The sequence below is a fragment of the Gracilinanus agilis genome, chromosome 2 (assembly GCF_016433145.1).
Source record: "Gracilinanus agilis isolate LMUSP501 chromosome 2, AgileGrace, whole genome shotgun sequence".
Taxonomy (NCBI): Eukaryota; Metazoa; Chordata; class Mammalia; order Didelphimorphia; family Didelphidae; genus Gracilinanus; species Gracilinanus agilis.
This window is the reverse complement of record NC_058131.1, coordinates 586,117,563-586,129,639: the sequence shown is the minus strand read 5'-3', so window position 1 is coordinate 586,129,639 and position 12,077 is coordinate 586,117,563. Positions and strand designations below refer to the sequence as shown.

Below are 12,077 nucleotides of genomic sequence, written 5' to 3'. Positions count from 1 at the left end.
GGAATGGCTTGTATTATAAATCTGACTTAGTTCTTTATAAATTTGAGAATTACCTTTATCAGAAACATTTGCCATAAAGATTTTTTCCCAGTTTGTTGTTTCCCTTTTAATCTTAGTTACATTAGTTTTATTTGGACAAAAGCCTTTTAGTTTAATACAATCAAAATTATTCATTTTACATCTTATAATACTCTTATCTCTTGTTTGGTCATACATTCTTCCCTTCTTCAAAGATCTGCCAAGAAACCTATTCTGTGTTCCCCTGATTTAATTATGGTATCATTCTTTATATCTAAATCATATGTCCATTTAACCTTATCTTGGTATAGCATGTGAGATAGTCATTCCTTTGATTTCTAGTGTTAATAGGAATGAGTGTTGTATTTTGTAAAAGACTTTTTCTGCATCTATTGAGATAATCATGTGATTTCTGTTAGTTTGGTTATTGATATGGTCAAGTATGCTGGAAGTTTTACCAATATTAAACCAGCCCCACATTCCTGGTATAAATTCTACCTAGTCATAGTAGAATGATCCTTGCTATATATTGCGCTATTCTCCTTGCTAGTATCTTATTTAAAATTTTTGCATTTGTATTCATTAAGGAAATTGGCCTATAATTCTCTTTCTTTGTTTTTGTTCTTCCCAGCTTAGGTAACTGTATCGTATTAGTTTGATAAAGAGAATTTGGTAAGATTCCTTCTCTGTCTATTTACCCAAGTAGTTTATGTAGTATTGGAATTAATTGTTCTTTAAATATTTGATACAATTCACTTGTGAAACTATCTGGCCTGGGGATTTTTTCTTAGGGAGCTCATTGATGCATGTTCAATTTCTTTTTCTGATATTATTTAAAGATTCTATTTCTTCTTTTGCTAATCTGGGCAATTTACATTTCTGTAAATATTCATCCATTTCACTTAAATTGTCAGATTTATTGGCATATAATTGGGCAAAATAGCTCCTAATGATTACTTTATTTTCCTCTTCATTGGTGGTGAATTCACCCTTTTCATTTTTGATACTGATTATTTTATTTTCCTCTTTCCTTTTTTAACTAAATTAACCAACTGTCTGGTTTTTTTCCATAAAACCAAATCCTACTCTTATTTATTAGTTCAATGGTGCTCTAACTTTCAATTTTTAAAATTTCTCCTTTAATTTTTAGGATTTCCAACTTAGTGTTTAAATGAGGTTTTAAAATTTGTTCTTTTTCTAGTTTTTTTTAATTGCATGCCCAATTCATTGATCTGTATTTTCTCTTGTTTTATTGATGTGTTTAGAAATATAAATTTTCCCCTAAGTGCTGCTTTCACTGTATCCCATAAATTTTGATGTGCTTTCTCCTCATTGTTATTTTCATTAATAAAATTATTGATTTTTTCTCTAATTTACTCTTTGATTCACCCTTTTTTAGCATTAGATTAGTCTCCAATTAATTTTTAGCATTGCTCGAAACTTTATTGATTATAATTTTTATTGCATTATGATTTAAAAAGGATGCATTTATTATTTCTACTTTTCTGCATTTTATGTCTAATGGTCAATTTTTGTGTAGGAGCCATGTACTGCTGAAAAGAAGGTATATTCCTTTCTATTGCCAATCAGTTCTCTCTAGAGATCTGTTACTTGTAACTTTTCTAAGATTCATTTACTTCCTTTACTCATTTCTTCTTTATTTTTTGGTTTGATTTATCTAGACCTGAAAGGGGGAAGTTGAGTTCCCCCACTAATATAGTTTTGCTGTCTATTTCTTCCTGAAGTTCATTTAATTCTCCTTTAAAAATTTAGAGACTATACTATTTAGTGCATATATTTTTAGTATTGATATTACTTCATTTTTATAGTACCTTTTAGCAAGGTATAATTTCCTTCCTTATCTCTTTTAATCAGGTCTATTTTTGCTCTAGCTTTTTCTCAGATCATGCTTGCTACTCCTGCTTTTTTTACTTTAGATGGTGCGAAATAAATTGTGCTCCAGCCTCTTACCTTTACTTTGTGTGTATCACTCTGCCTCAAATGTGTTTCTTATAAACAACATAAAGTAGAATTCTGATTTTTAATACACTCTACTGTCCACTTCCATTTTATGGGTGAGTTCATCCCAATCACATTCAAAGTTCTGTTAACTGTGTGTTTTCCCCCATCTTATTTTTCCCATTTATTCTTCTATTTCATTCCTTTCAGACTTTCCCTGTTCACAAATGTATTCACTTCCGTTTATTTACCTCCTTGAGTTCTTCCTTTTTTAAGTCTCCCCCTCCTTTTTTTGTTCCCCTTTTACTTTTTACTTTCCTATTGGGTAATATAGATATATCTAACTGAGTGTGGATGTTATGCCCACTGTTTGCTAATTCTCTTTGAGATTAAAATTCAAGCATTGCCTGCTACCACTACCCCTAGTCTTCCTTTCTGCTTTATTGATTCTTAAATGCCTCCTTTTTTCTTTTTCTAGTATTACTCTTTCTTATTCCTTGAATTTGTTTAATATCATCCCATCATATTCAATTTACTCCCTACTCTCTTTGTATATAGACTTCTATTTATTGCCCTGATAGTGATATAATTTGTAATGTACCTTAAGAATCTCAAGTACTTTAGGCAACTTATTTATTTCAGGTATCAAAGATATCTTAGGCATCTTAGTTTTCACTTTCTTACTAATAATATATTCAGTTTAACCCCATTGTTTACCTTGATTATCTTAAAGTACCTTATATTCCTTGTAAGATGAATATCTTAAGTATTCTGGTTATTACTTTTCCGTGCAAGGAATATAATCCATTTTACCCAATTGTTTCCTTTGATTACCTTAAGCATATTAAGTACTTTAGGTTTCTCTTATACTATAGAATCTGTAAGTTTGCTAGTTATCATTTTCCCATGTAGGGATATAATTACTTTAACCCCACTATTTGACTTTAGTTTTTTTCTGTTTATCTTTTCTGCTTTCTTTTAAGTTTCAGATTTGATCACCAAATTTTCTTTTTAGCTCTGACCATTTTATCAGTAATTCCTGGAATTCCTCTTATTTCATTAAAGGTTATAAATGGTTATTTTCCTAGAGTAATGATGGTGAACCTTTTAGAGACCAAGTGCCCAAACTGCAACCCTCATGCTGCATATGAGCCCCAATGCCTTACCCCAGACAGGAGAGGAAAGAAGTGTTCCCATTGGGCTGCTGGGCAGAGGGGCATGTGATGAGAGAAATGTCCTCAGGCACATATGGAGATGGAGAGGAGAGCAGCCCACATACCATAGGTTCACGAACATGGCCCTAGAGTATTAAACCCAATTTCAGTGGGGAGATAGGAATAGATTCTTTGCCTTTCAGAATATATTCTGTGCCTTCTAATATTTTAATGTTGAAGCTGCTAGGTTCTGTGTAATCCTGATTGTGGTTCCACAATATTTGAATTTTTTTTTTGGCTGCTTGTGGTATTTTTTCCTTTGATTTGGGATTTCCGGAATTTGACTATAATAATCCTGGAATTTTTAAATATGGGATTTCTTTTAGTTAGTAATTGGTGTATTATTTCAATTTCTATTTTCTTCTCTTATTTAAGAACATGTGGGCAGTTTTCCCCGATAATTTCTTTCAGTATGTTGTCCTGGTTCTTTTTTTTTTTCCCCCTGGCAGTCCAGGATTCATTAGTTAGCTCTCCTGGATCTATTTTCCAGGTCTGTTGCTTTTCCAGTAAGAGATTTCAAATTTAGCTTTCATTTGTCTAATTCTAATTTTTAGGAAGATATTTTCTTCTTTGAGGCTTTGTACTGCCTTTCTTAGGGAGTTATTTTCCTGTTTGAGGTATTGTCTTTCCTTTTTTAGGGAGATGTTTGATTTGAATTGTTTGATTGAAACTTACTGTTGATTTTTTTCCTTATAATTTCTTTTCTAATTTTTCTTCTGTTTATATTTATTTCTTTTTCTACCCTTTCTTTGGAGGTCTTCCAGGGTTTCATTTTAGGCTTGACATTTTTTCGCATTTTCATACCTTTAAAATTTTTGTATTGCTGTCAGTGTCTAGCACAACTTTTAAAAATCTGCATTGGTTTAAAAATTGAATAATTGGAAAATAATATTAGTCATAGGTTTAAATCCAAAAGAATCTTAAGGATCATCTAGTCCACCAGTCTGTTTTTTATTTGTTTGTCTGGTAGTTGAGTTGACATATCTGAGGTCACATAGGTAGTAACTGTCAGATATAGAATTTGAATTCAGTTTTTTTTTTTAACAGAAATCTAACTTCTTTCTATTGTATCACACTACCTTCCTTGGAATTAAATAGTAAGAGCTACAAAACTATTAATACTTGGAACCAGTAATGCTACTAGTTGGAGAATTCCATAAGCATATTTATTGATAATGGGAAAATACCTAGATACACAAAATTATTTATAGTAGCATTTTTCATAATAGCATAATTTTGGAAACAACCTGCTTTTCAATTGGTTGGGAATGATTGGAGGCATTTTGTGTGTATATGAATATGATATCTCATAAAATGATAAATGCAAAAAATATAAAGATTTATGGCAAGACTTATTTAGTGAATTAATTCAAGTAAACTAAATCAGAATCAAAACATTATACAATCATACAAAATAGTAAGAGCAACAAAATCCATATTTATTTATATATGTATATATAATTCTATTTTTCTATATTCCTTCCTGAACCATTATCTTTTTAAATATAAATGGTTCAGGAAGGAATATAGAAAAATAGAATTATTTTCTTACTACCACATTAAAATTAATATAGCCATTAAAAGGAAAGGGAAAAACCCTAAATTGTGTAAGTCTAAATTTTTACTACAATCTTGGAGAAGTTCTCATTGATTTTTATTATATATACAATCAGAATTTATTTGGTGGACCATGAGATCAAAAAGGGGACTTTTATTTTATTATTAATCTCTGGGGTTTTATTCTATCCTTTTGTGAGGATTTGGAAAGAATTTGGGAGCTTTACCTCTCAGATTTATTTCAGTAGGAAAATCAAAGCAGTTTTTCTGTTAGTTATTTTGGCATGTAAAGCATAAACATGTTGAATTCTTTTCAGTGTTATCTAAAGTGTTATAATCAAAATTGATTGCTTTAATGAAAGATTAAAATTATATCACAGAGGAGCTTCTGTTGTGGGAAGAGTTGAGAGTTTGGTTTTGTTAAACTGTATGGTTGGTTTCCATCTTAATTATCTATCCAGCTATTAATTATACTTTTTTCTGTTTTGGAATCTTAGAAAGGTCTAGAGTGGGTATCTGTATTTTTTTTCCAGTTTTATTGTTTCAGGACAAGGAGGTATTGGAATAGCAAAGATGTCATATTATGGATTGACACTAAAGCCTATCAAGTTAGACCCTTACCATATGGGTCTAGACAAATGTAGTCATTTATTATCCATATATGAACAACTTAGGAAAGTAGGAAAATATTTGAAGCCACTTCAGTATTTCCTACTGTAATAATTCCTCATTCCTGGAGTTCTTTTTTGAGAAGAAGCCAGATTATTTATCAGAGGTGTTCATAGAATCTTAGAATAGGAAGATGTTCTATAGTAGGAATAGAGCTGCCACAGACCTACTCTGGAATAATTCTAGCAAAAAGCAGATTTCCAAGGGCCAAGTCGTATGGAAGGGAAGTTAGGAATGGAGAGGAGTGATAAACTTGTGTCTAGGAACACCCCCCCAAAAAAAAGTCAACAACCAGTGCCAGGAAGATTCAGGAATGGAGAACACAATCAGTGTCAAACAAAAGAATCAAATCAAAATATCACACACAAAAAGAGTTCCTTAAAAGCAGAATCTGGACACAGTCTCTAGCGTTGCCTGTGGTGGCCAATTTATAGGGCTAATATCTTGTTGTTTTTGACCTGTTCTTAAACATAGGTCAGATAGTAATGAAGTCCAGACCTAAGGACTTCAAGTTCTTTTATTTCAACCCCTACTAAATTAATAAGTCCTGGCTATAGTAATGCTGAAAAAAATTAAGTAATCCAGTATGTAATTAAATATGTTGAGAAAAGAATGCCAGTGTTGAGACAGTCTTTCATTCTTGGGCAATTCTAATTTATATTGAATCATAATTTGCCTGCCTGTAACTTCTATCTACTTCTATCTTCTATCTACTGAGCATAACTTGTTATTCTTGACTTTAATTTCTCATTCCTATTCAATCAGTTGCCAAGTTTTTCAATTCTTCCTGTACAATTCTTGAACCCACCTCCTTTTCCCTACCTATCTTTTCCACACTATTGCATTGTATTTTTTAAAATGTTTTTAGAAGCCTAGTTTTTGTATCATAGTCTTTGCCAGATATAATGCCACAGAAACCTCCCATGTAACAAAAAAAAAAATTTAAACACAAATAACAGAGTAATGATTAAGTCTGACAATATATATCTATATCTCTATATATAATAGACTTCCCCCAAAATCCTCAACTTTGAGTCTTTAGGCACATAATAGAGTACATGACTTGGAAACTGGGAGCCCTAGGTTCATTTCCTCCTTCAAGCACTAAATTGTTGTGTGAACCTGGATGAGTCACCTAATCTCACTTTGCCTCACTTTTTTTATCTGTGAAAAAGAAGATAAAATGAGATAATATTTATAAAGTATTTTGCATATCTTGAATATCTTCATAAATTCTAAATGTTAACATTTATTATTGTTATTCTCTACTTTGAAGAGGTGGAGGAATTGTTCATTGTTTCTTGGGATCAAGGTTGGTCATTAGCTGTTTCTTTTAGTGTTATTTTCATTTTCTTTATTGTATTCATATATATATATGTACATATATATATATATAAAATTATTTTAGTTCCACTTTACACAGCACTTATTCATATATATCATCCTGTGTTTCTCTCACTTCAAATAGATTAATTTTTACTATACAATACTATTCTATTCCATTCATGAATCAAAGTGTGTTTAGCCATTTTTCACTTGGTGGACTCCCACTTAGTTTCCAGTTCTCTGTTACTATAGAAATTGCTGCTTTGAATAAATATTGCTAAATAGTTTTAGCTTCAGCTTAGTTTTCAAGTCTTTTGAGATCTTTTTGGTCTTGATTTTGTCATTTGTGTTAACTTTCTCTCAGTGCTTTCTATCATTCTAGAAAATATTCAATGAGCATCTTCAAGTCATTGAGGAAAATGTTGATGAATAGAATAGACAAAAAACAGAGCTCTAGGGTACTCTACTAAACTCCCTAAATTGATATACATCTCTTAATCCATATGATTTAGGTTTTGCCATCCAGTTTCCCCTTATCAGTCCTTAACAAATCCATAATGACCCTTATTTATTACCTCCTTCTCTTTGAAGTCATCATAAACTAAATGAATTAAGTTCACCATCTTATTGTTGTTCAATCATTTACCTTTTAGCCTTTTTTGAACATCAGGATAATGTTTAGGATTGTGACTTCATTCACAATTTATCAGTGTTCACTGAAAGAAGTTCAGAATCCTGATATTTATGTCCTCAGAGCTAAGTGGCCTAAACTGTTTTTTTTTTAATGTTATTGAAAATTGGTTGACTGCTGAACAGAATTTTGATGTCTTAGTTTCTGAAACAGAAATATACCAGCTGAGCTAAGGCTGGGTTGCTTGGGCCAACTAGTGCCACTCTTGCCATGTTACAATGTACATGGCCAATGACAATCATTTGAGACAATGCTAGTATTATTGTGTTCCCTGAGCAGATTGTAAGTAGTGAATACTACTAACTGGAAGACAGGCTAAATTGGGTACTTGTGTCATTATGAGTTACCTGCATCTGCCAAAAGCAGACTTTCTGAGTTTATGCATCAGGGAGGACCCTCACTATGTTGTCACACACCTGCCTTCCAGGCAGACTGCCCTGAAGGAGCTACATATGATGGGAATTGTTGCCCTCTCCTGGGATCATTGGCTAGAGGTGCTTTACTAGGACTTGCTCAGGTTCACAGCTTCTTTTTTATTGCCTTCATTAGTACTCTTAAGCACCAGCTGCTCTTGACTTTTTGAAGGTGCTAAACATAATGCTTGATGATAAAGCTTCCTTAGACTTTGCTACTGGGGGAAAAAAAGAAACAAGGAGGGAAAAGCCAACCTTAGAGCAATAGTAAATACCTTTATCCTGAAGCTATCCAATTGCTGTCACCTAGGCTAGATTTTGTCTCTTTGTTTTTCTTTTCCTCTGGACTTACTCCTCTCACAATTTATCTATGTCCCAGGGCCTGAAATGAGCTACTCATTATCCCATATAACTATGGGAATTTACCCAGCTTTCCTCAATATGCCTGAAAAGGAAGGAATGTATTTCATTTCTGTATGTAATCTTTGCATAGCCTTTTTTTCTTTGGCTTTATTGTAACAGAGCAGCCTGGGATGGTACTCTTAAGTTTGTGAGGTATGGAAGATGGAAAGTCTCAGAATGAAGAAGAATTCCTGTCAAGGGTTTTTCATGATCAGATTTATTAGTAGGAACTTCTCTGGCTTTTAGCTTCCTTGGTCAGGTTTTTAACCTTGACTTTTCTTTCCCTGAATCTTTTATTATTGATAGTTTCTAGTTTGATTTTCCGGCCATAGATCTAAAGAATTTTTTTAAACCCTTACTTTCTGTCTTGAAATAAATAACATGCATTGGTTTTAAGGCAGAAGAGTGGTAAGAGCTAGGCAATGACTCTCCCAGGATCACACAATTAGGAAGTGTCTGAAGTCAAATTTGAACCCAGGACCTCCCGTCTCTGGGTATGGCTCTCAATCCACTGAGCTATCCAGCCTCTAAGGGAGTTTTGGTTAATAAGGATTGTTAATGCTTAAGGATGCTCTGAGTTACATTATAACATCACTTACTATTTGTTCTATTTTCCTAATTTGATGTGTGGCTAGAACTTTTTGGGGTTATTGTTAGGTTTTATAATCATGAAAAAGTGAGATGTTAAAAGTTATTTAACTTGCCTCTCACCTGTTTTGAAAGAGCCTGAGTAATTTAGCTTTACTGGAATTGAAGAGGGTGAGGTAGGGTGAGGTTGGGGCTGAGTGGTGGGGTGGTAAAATGAAAAATATCTAGGACTTAGTTGTATGAGAATGTGTAGATCTTTGAACAGAGTGAGATCTTTTTATTCTTTCCTCACTTAATCTTGGGTTTTAATTTCCAGTTAAAACTATTTTTGTTCTATCTTTTTCCCTGAAGATAATCAGCAAATATTTATTTAATACTTACTGTGTGCAAAGCGCTGTATTGAATCCTGGGTATACAAAGGCAAAACAGTTTGCTCCCAATGAGTTTAATAATATATATAAGGAGATATGTGTGTGCGTGCGTGTGTGTGTGTGTATGTGTGTGTGTGTGTAAGACACATATAAAACAACTAATAAGGCAACTTGAGAGGGAAGGTATTAACGTCTGGGGTTGGGGCAAGAGTAGAAGGGAGAAATTTCTCCTCTATAGGATGGTACTTAGCTGAGTCTCAAAGAATACCAAGGATTCTGAGAAATGGAAGCAGGGAGCACAAAGTATTTCAGCCTGGGAAATAGCCAGTACAAAGGCATAAGGATGGAGATAGAGAGATATATAAGGAACTCCCAAGTAGAGTACTTGAAGGGGGAGTAATATGTAAGGAGACCGAAGTGACAGGAATGGATCATATTGTGAAAATATCTCAACTTTTTTACCATTTGTTTAGCCATAACATGTTTAGCCACTCCTCAACTGATGAGCACCACTATGGATTTCTTATTCTTGACTACTACAAAAGCAATTGCTCTACATATTTTTGTACAAAAAGATCCTTTTTTCTTTTATCTCTGTGATTCTCATCCATTGCTTTCCACTCTGTCTCTCCCCTTCTTGACTGAATTGTCATAGAATATTTTCTAGTCGTAAAATGCTGCCCTAACTTCCATTATATTCTTAGCTTTTTCTTTTTTTCTAAAATGTAGCTTGCTGCTGGGCCTTGCTAGGAGGTTGCTATAGAATAATGGAAAAAGCACTTCAGTTATCAGTAATATAGTCATACTAATTCATCTCTAAATTTCTTCAAAATTTCTATAATCCCAGAGCCTGTGGATGAATAGAGTTGTCCATTGGCTAATAATTGACCATCTCAAATATAGAAGCTGATTGCTTATTTTTAGTATGTAATATAATGCATTTCATTTTTAGTTTTGCTTTTGGTAATCTTAGCCATGAGATATATTTCACTGAGGTGTTTGTTGTTGTTGTTGTTGTTGTTTTGGGCATAAGACTTCATATCTATGTTAAAATCTTTAATTCACATTAATCTTCACTTTTTGAGTAACAACTCCATTGAGTACATATATTTTTATCCCACTTTTTATAGAGTGGAAAACTAGATTCATTTGATTAGTTAATGGTGAAGATAAGGCTTGAACCTAGGTTTTTGACAGAAGAGGACCTCGACTTCTATTCATCTTTCTATGCCTTATTTGTTATCCTGTAGCATATCTGTTATAGCACCTGTATCCAAGATATTTATTTCCCTTATTGCACCCCACTCCAGGCTTTTATTTCTATATTTTAAAAGATATCTTCTTTATATATGTAAAGTTAAATTGCAGTTTTTTGGTATCATTTTTAAGCCAACTGCTCCTAGTATCATACTGTCTCTTCTACAGTCTTTATGAATTTAATCAGTAATATTGGTGACAGTACCACCTATGCCTCTTAAGTCCTCCAGTTTCCTGCTCTGGATTTATTTATTTTTAATCTTATTTATTTATTTATTCATTTGTCCATCCATCCATCCATTTATTTATTTGTTTGTTTGTTTATTTATTTATTTATTTGTTTGCTTGTTTATTTATTTGCCCATTTATTCATTCATTCATTCATTTATTTATTTTTAAGCCTTTACCTTCTGTCTTGGAGTCAATACTGTGTATTGGCTCCAAGGCAGAAGAGTGGTAAGGGTAGGCAATGGGGGTCAAGTGACTTGCCCAGGGTCACACAGCTGGGAAGTGTCTGAGTCTAGATTTGAACCTAGGACCTCCCATCTCTAGGCCTGGCTCTCAATCCACTGAGCTACCCAGCTGCCCCCATTAATTTTTAATTTTATTTTTTTAAAAGTTTATTTCTAAAGGTATCCTTTGTTACCCACATCAGGCATGAATATAACAATCCCTGGGATTTGATAAATTTCTGTGACATCTAGAAGGTTTTTAGCATGGTGAACTTCATGGCAATATTAATTTATATAATTACACTCACATACCTTTCAGCAACTTTGCCACTACAACACACCTCTTCTTCCTAGGGCAAGTAGTAGATACCCTCATTATCAGTGACATTGGTGATCTCTCTTATCACTCTGTGAAAGAAAAAAAGCTATTTCCAGCTCAAAAAGTTCAGCTTATCTTCTGTGGCAAATACCACTTACTGATTACTTATTAAAACATAGTCATCCTTATTATTTTTCACAGTCTTTTGTCTTCCAATATCCTTTTGCTTTCATTTGGATTCTATTTCCTCAGAATCTTTACTTCTTGTTTTATTTATAGGCCTTGTCTTCCATCTGCACTAAAGAATAGAAAAGGATCTTTCCAGTCATTTTGCTTTTCTCTGTGAGGCTAATTCTCAGTGTATCATACTTGTTGGGTCCCTGTGATAAACATAAGTTGTGACAATCTCTATAGGTTTTGAGAATAATTCCCTTTCCCTCTATCTGCTGAATTAGAAATTGTTCTAGTTCTTCCTCAATTACCTTCATCATTAAATTCAGCAAAGTGGCCATACCTTGTACCTTTACAACATATACCTGTTGCTTCATATTCTCATATTTCAGATTCTTTGGCACGAGTCTGTGTTTTTATACACATTTTGTTTGGGTAGAGAGCCCTTGATGCAAAGTCACTTAAATTTGAATTCTGGCTCTGCTACTTAACTGTGTGATTTTATGCCCCATTACCTCTCTCACTAGATGGTAGCTAAGGGACTGTCCAGTTCTCTTCTAAAGTTTCTTTTCTTAGGTAATTACTACATCCTTGGCAATGCTATAATTGCTTAAAATATAAATAGTATCATTAACCAGAGGAAATCCTTGGGAAGCCTTGCCAATTAAGT

At 33.1% G+C, this 12,077-nt stretch overlaps 1 protein-coding gene across 5 annotated transcripts in view; it reads left to right on the top strand.

Moving 5' to 3' along the window:
• Window positions 1-12,077, top strand: part of MEF2A (myocyte enhancer factor 2A) — a 197,750-nt gene that overhangs the window by 109,052 nt on the left and 76,621 nt on the right. The gene's annotated exons all lie outside the window — the stretch shown is intronic.